Source organism: Azolla caroliniana, unplaced genomic scaffold, assembly GCF_043228905.1.
Source record: "Azolla caroliniana isolate FFs.n. ecotype wild unplaced genomic scaffold, voAzoCaro1.0.p SCAF_7, whole genome shotgun sequence".
In the NCBI taxonomy this organism is placed as follows: Eukaryota; Viridiplantae; Streptophyta; class Polypodiopsida; order Salviniales; family Salviniaceae; genus Azolla; species Azolla caroliniana.
In genome coordinates this window covers 21,835,121-21,841,667 of record NW_028230442.1, presented here as the reverse complement: position 1 = coordinate 21,841,667, position 6,547 = coordinate 21,835,121, and positions in this window count along the sequence as shown.

The window sequence follows — 6,547 nt, the reverse complement described above, 5'->3', positions numbered from 1 at the left end:
GCCCGTCAAGAAGAAGGGGAAACCTGGAAGCCTAGGTGCGGCCTCCCCCCCCTCTCAAGGCCTTCCCTTTGACCATAGTCCCACTATAGTGTCACCAGCAAGTGCGGACGAGCAACCCTCGAAACGGGTGAAGATCCTCTCAAGGAGTGCAGAATCACACGACCTAAAGGGGAGGGCTACCAACAGATTTACATTGCTCCAAGGGCTAGGAGAGGACAACCCAGAAGCGTTGGCAACAACATTGTCCCCTTGTGACTCTTGGTCCCTTCCCCCACACAATCCTCATCTCATGTTCCCCTCCCCGATGGAGTTGCAACCACATCGTGTACTTTCCACCCCAGAGGAGATGTTGGCTAAGGCCTCCCCCATGATGGAACGTGAATGTGGTGGTGACCTCAGATTATTGAAATCGTGGATCCGGACGGGCAAGATCAAGGGCAAAGGGAAGGGAAGTACAAGCAAACCATCACCTGGTTTGGTGAGGACTATTTGGGATAAAGGGATGCAGGTTGGACAGCCACTCAGGAGCCAAAATGTATCGCAAGAACTATTTGAAGTGGGCCGGGATCAACAAGCCGAGAACCCCTTAGGGGCTCTTTAGCCTTCGTGGGAGCCCATAGCACCAGAAATAGGCGCTAGTTTGCCCCATGACATGGGGGTCAGCCCGGACATGGGCGTCAACCTCACCGTTTTCGGATGAGGATCTTAACATGGAATGTACATGGCCTTAGTGGAGGCCGGCAACACCAAGGTGCAAAAGACTTCGAGAGGAGTTGAATCGCTCTAATATTGGGGGTAAGATCGATATATTGTTGTTGTAGGAACACCATCTCTCTGAAGAGAGAATTCAGAGCATAGTAAACCCCTTGTCGGGTGGGTGGACCACGTGGTGGTCGGCGGCACAGGGTGACCTTCAAAGAAGGGGAGGGGTTTGCATCTCGATCAGTGATAAGGCCCGATATGAAGTAACATCACATGGCACGCTGGTTGCGGGTAGGGCTTTATATGTGCTTTTGAAATGGAATCACCTACAGATTGGGGTGCTAAACATTTATGCCCCTAACTCATCCCTCGAGAGAGCAATCTTCTGGAGGATGTTAGCGACCACATTACCTGATGCAGAGGCATGGATAATGGCTGGTGATTTCAACATGACTGAACATCTGGGTGACAGGAAAGGGGGGACCCAAAGACCAATTCATGGTGCGGAGCTGGACTCATGGGGTCTCTTAATTGGCAAAATCGGGGTGAAAGATACATGGGGCTATTCCCTTAGGAGATGCTCACATTTGCCACACTTCTTGAGAGCCGCCGTGAATGTTAGGGGTGGTAGCCCTGCACGGTTAGACCGCATATACATCAGCTCGTCCCTTGAGGAGTTGGGGGTTCCTTCGCTATCTTGGCAGGCCTTACCTTCTCTGATCACCAACTGATGAGACTAGACCTTAACCCACCCAACGGCACCCACGGGAGTCTCAACATGAAAATCCCCACAAAGATCATGAAGAGTGAAGAGGTGAAGGCGGGTCTACAGAGTATTTGGGGGGAGACCATTGTAAGAGACTCGGCTAGTGAGGATTTGCAGAAAAAACTGGCCCTCTCCTCCTCATTTTTACAGCAAGAGACCAAGCGGGCCCTCCAACAGGTCAGTGCCATTGAAATAAAATTAAGGAAGTCCGTTGCGGCAGTGCAACGCTTGCTACAGACGGACCCTGGCTGCATTTGGTCTAGATCTAAGCTAGAGGAAGCCAAGATGAAGGTTCAGGAAAGGACGGAGGAGAGGAACCGAATGTTATTTCGAAGGACCGCGGCATGGTGGGCTAGAATAGACGATAGGGTCAACCGACATTTCTTTCATTACAAGGCTCCCAAGGGTGGTGGTGGACGTATACAACAGTTGTGTAAACCAGACGGCTCAATTACGGAGGACAAGGATGAGATTTTGCATATGGCAACGCAATACTATCAAGACCTACTTGCACCTGTGCATATGAGGCAAAACGTAGAGCTGGCTGATAGGGTGATGACTTGCATTCACCCCAAGGTATCCCAAGAGATGGAAATGGTGCTCGATAGCCCCATTTCTCGTATAGAACTCTCGGAGGCACTCAGGGATTTGCGGAGAGGAGCATGCCCCGACCCCGATGGTCTCTCACGAGATTTTTTCAAGATCCATTGGGACATTGTTATCCCATCCTTGGAAGTCGAGGTTCAAGAGATTTGGTCCTCAGGAACAATGCCGACCGGGCTGGCTGAGGGGATGATCTATCTCATTCCCAAAGCGGCAGAGCGAAGCCTGGAGTTGCGCCAATGGCGTCCTATAACGATCCTTAACACGATTTACAAGATTCTAGCAAAAGTCCTCGCGCGACAGTTAGCAAGGTTCTTACCATACATTATACATGAGAATCAAACAGGGTTTATTAGGAGCAGGTGTATCTTTGATAATGTGTTGCTTCTCTGAGAAGCCATGGCATTGGCTGATCAGTCCATCTCGAGCTCAGCTATTCTGATGCTTAACTTCGAGAAGGCATACGATAGGGTCCTTTGGCCCTTCTTGGAAAATGTGATGAGAGCTATGGGCCTACCCCAAAAATGGAGGAAATGCACTTCTGCCCTCTACCGGACTGCAGCTACCAGTAGTGTGTTGATCGCTGGTACTAGGGGACCTTCCTTCAAACTACAACGCTCAGTGAGGCAAGGCTGTCCCCTAGCCCCATATCTTTATCTATTCGTAACCGAGGCATTCTCTGCCTACTTACAAGCCCCAAGCAACGGATTGAGGGGATTGCCCATCCCTAATGCGAGTGAAGATCTTCTTCTATCCGAATATGCTGATGATACGGTCCTCTTCCTACAAGGTGATGAGGAGAATTTGCAGCAGGCTAAATATTTAGTCGAGGACTTTTGTCAGGCTGCTGGTGCCAAGGTCAATTGGGATAAAACCCAAGGCCTTTGGTTCAGTGAACAAGAGAAACCAAGGTGGCATCCCCATGCCGATTTTACATGGGTCCCTAACGGGACGACGTTCAAGTATCTAGGATTTACTATGGGGAGGGCGATTCCCAAGGGAGCACAATTGTCCCTTGTGCAAGCCAAAATAAGCAAGAAGCTGAACCAATGGAGTAGATCTAAATTATCCTTCGCTGGTAGGGTCCTTATTGCGAACCAAGTGATGCTCGCCACCATGTGGTACTCGGTCTCATGTTGGATTATGGACCCGGCAGGTTTGCATGCGATTAAGGCTGCTGTCACGGATCATAAAGTCAAGAGACAACCAAGAAGATAACCAAATGGACAAGAAAGAAGATAGTACTAAAGGAAAGACTCCATAACGGGTGTTGTTCACCTTGAATTCCTTCAAGGTGAACTCCTCTATTTATACTACATGGCATGCATACTTGTTGCACGCATGTGAATCTACAATAGAGCATGTAGGTATGCATGCATGTGCCAAGTGTAAATACTACAAGGGAGCAACTATGCACATGATGCTAGTAAAATAATAAGGACCAATTACATACATAACTAGTACTAGATATCTTGGTTAACTCATAATACTAGATTATAACATGGTCGTGTCAAGAGTTCGAATCTTGACATTATCCCCCCTCTTACGCCACCTTCCCAAATCGGCCGCTGGTTTGTGGGGATATCGGTGATGAAAATCTTGGACGACCTCTGGGGCATTTTGTAAATTTGCCGATGGTTCCCATGTGGTCTCAGACATGGGGTAACCCCTCCATATGACGAGGTATTGCAAGTGTCGACGGTGCCAACGCGAGTCAAGGATTTGGTCGACCTCGTATTCCTCCCCTGTCGTCAATTGCACAGGTGGTGGTGGTGGGGCTTGACGTCCTGGGAGTTGTGAAGCATAATGGGGTTCGAGGAGGGAGACATGAAAAACATCATGAATCCGGAAGTGGGATGGAAGGGCGAGCCGGAAGGCGACGGGATTGATGCACTCGATGATACGGAATGGTCCCAACTTCTTGTAATCAAGTTTCACACATGGACGAGTAGTAGAGATGTGTCGACGTAACAACCAGACCATGTCTCCAACGACAAAGTGTGGAGTGGAAGATCGATGGCGATCAGCCTGCTTCTTGTATCGTTCACTAGCAAGACTAAGCTCCAAGGATAAATCATGATGTACTTCTTCCAAAATGCGGGCACGATCCTCCGCCGAAGGGTTCACGGAAGTGGTAGGAAGGGAAATGTTGAAGCGAGGATGTAAACCGTAGTTAGCAAAGAAGGGAGTGACGCCAGTCGATGCATGGAGAGAATTATTGTAGGCGAATTCCGCGAGCGAAAGTAAGTTGACCCAATCATCTTGTTGGTAACTAACCGAGCACCGAAGATACTGCTCAAGGATTTGGTTGACACGCTCCGTTTGCCCGTCAGTTTGGGGGTGATAAGCGGAGGACAACTTGACAGAGATGCCTAAAGTTTGTAGCAGGCGCTGCCAGAAGTGAGAGACAAACTGGGGTCCGCGATCCGAGATGACATCATCGGGGAGTCCATGCAAGCGTACTACATTGTTGAGTAGGAGATGCACCATTCCTTCTCCGGAAATGGTTTTGGAGCATGGAGTGAAGTGAGCCATCTTCGTAAACCGATCGACAACGACCAACACTGAGTCATAGCTATTGACCAAGGGTAGATCAGTTATCAGGTCCATAGAGGTAGAGGCCCAAGGACGACGAGGACATGGAAGCGGATGTAGTAAGCCGTATGGCCGATGATGAATGGCTTTGGAGCGAGCACAAACCTCACAACTCTTTATGTATTCTTTGACCAGCTTCCATGGTTGTGGCCACCAATACCCCCGAGAGATTAGCTCGAGGGTTTTCGCGACCCCGAAATGACCTGCAAGTGGGTCATCGTGGCATTCCCGCAACACCCGGGTGCGACATGGGCCCTCTGGGACGTATAAGAGATGATCTCGGAACAACAAACCCTCTTGTATGGTGAAGGTGTCAAGATCCTTCCTTTTGGTCGCCTTGGAGGGGTTTTGCAGACTATCTCGAATCTCGTTGGCGAACGCATCGGTCTTGGATGCATCAGTGATTTGTTGGAGTAAAGAATCATCCTACAACATACAAGTGGCAAACAGATGCAATTGGTCGGGTTTCAACAAACGTCTAGATTGTTGAGCATAAACAGCATCCCCAGGGTGGAGTGCAAGGTCAGCTCGGCGAGAAAGGGCATCAGCCTTCCCATGTTGGCCACCAGGTCGAAATACGATCTCAAAATCGTAGTCGGCGAGAAATGTCGACCAACGGGCCTGCCTTCGATTCAAAGTACGAGTGGTGGAAAAATAAACTAAATTTTTATGATCAGTCACTACCTGGACACGATGTTGTGCGCCGGCCAAGTAGGGTCGCCATTCTTCAAAGGCAGCAATGATAGCAGCAAGCTCCTTGTCATAAATGGGATAATTGATTTCGGATGCCGTAAATTTTCGGGAATAGTAAGCCACTGGGTGCATTAGATTGTTGTCGTCTACTTGGGATAAAATGGCGCCAATGGCAAAGTCAGAGGCATCGGTTTCGACTTGGAAGGGTTTTGTGGGGTTGGCATGTAGCAGCACCGGGGCAGTGATGAATGCGTGTTTGAGTGAGTCGAACGCATTTTGTGCCTCCGAGGTCCATAAAAATGGAGTGCCTTTATGGGTGAGAGCGATAAGAGGTTGTGCTAGGGTGGAAAACCCCTTGATGAAGCGACGGTAAAAATTCGCGAAGCCGAGGAAGGATTGCACATCTTTAAGTCGCCTTGGAGTCGCCCACGCCTGAATGACAAAGACCTTCTTCATATCCATGGTGATGCCAGTGGACGAGATGATGTAGCCCAGAAATTCGATCGAGGTACGGTCGAACTCGCATTTCTCGCCTTTGGCATAAAGGCCATGCTCACGAAGTTTGGCAAGAACTAATCGGACTTGGCGAGTGTGCTCCTCCATGTTTGGCGAGAAAATGAGAATATCATCGAGGTAAATGACAACAAAAAGATCAAGATATTCCCGGAAAATATCGTTCATCATATGTTGAAAAACTGCAGGAGCATTAGTAAGACCAAAAGGCATTACCTTGTATTCGAAATGCCCATACCGTGTTCGAAATGCGGTTTTCCATTCATCCCCCGGCTTGATGCATACTAGATTGTACGCTCCACGCAGATCAACTTTGGAGAAGACATGCGCAACTCGGAGCCCATCAAGGAGTTCGGGGATCAGAGGTAGCGGATAGCGGTTGCGCACAATGAGTTTGTTGAGACCTCGGTAGTCAACGCATAAGCGTAGAGAGCCGTCCTTCTTCTTCACAAATAAAATGGGGGCCCCGGCTGGTGACTTAGAAGGTTGAATAAAGCCTTTCTCGAGGTTCTCATCGAGATACACACAAAGGGCCTTCAACTCTGGTGCAGACAACGCATATAGAGGACCAAAGGGTGGACACGCACCTTCTTGAAGATCAATCGGACAGTCGTAGAGCCGGTGTTCAGGCAACCGATCAGCATTACATTTTTCAAATACGTCGGAGAAGTGTTG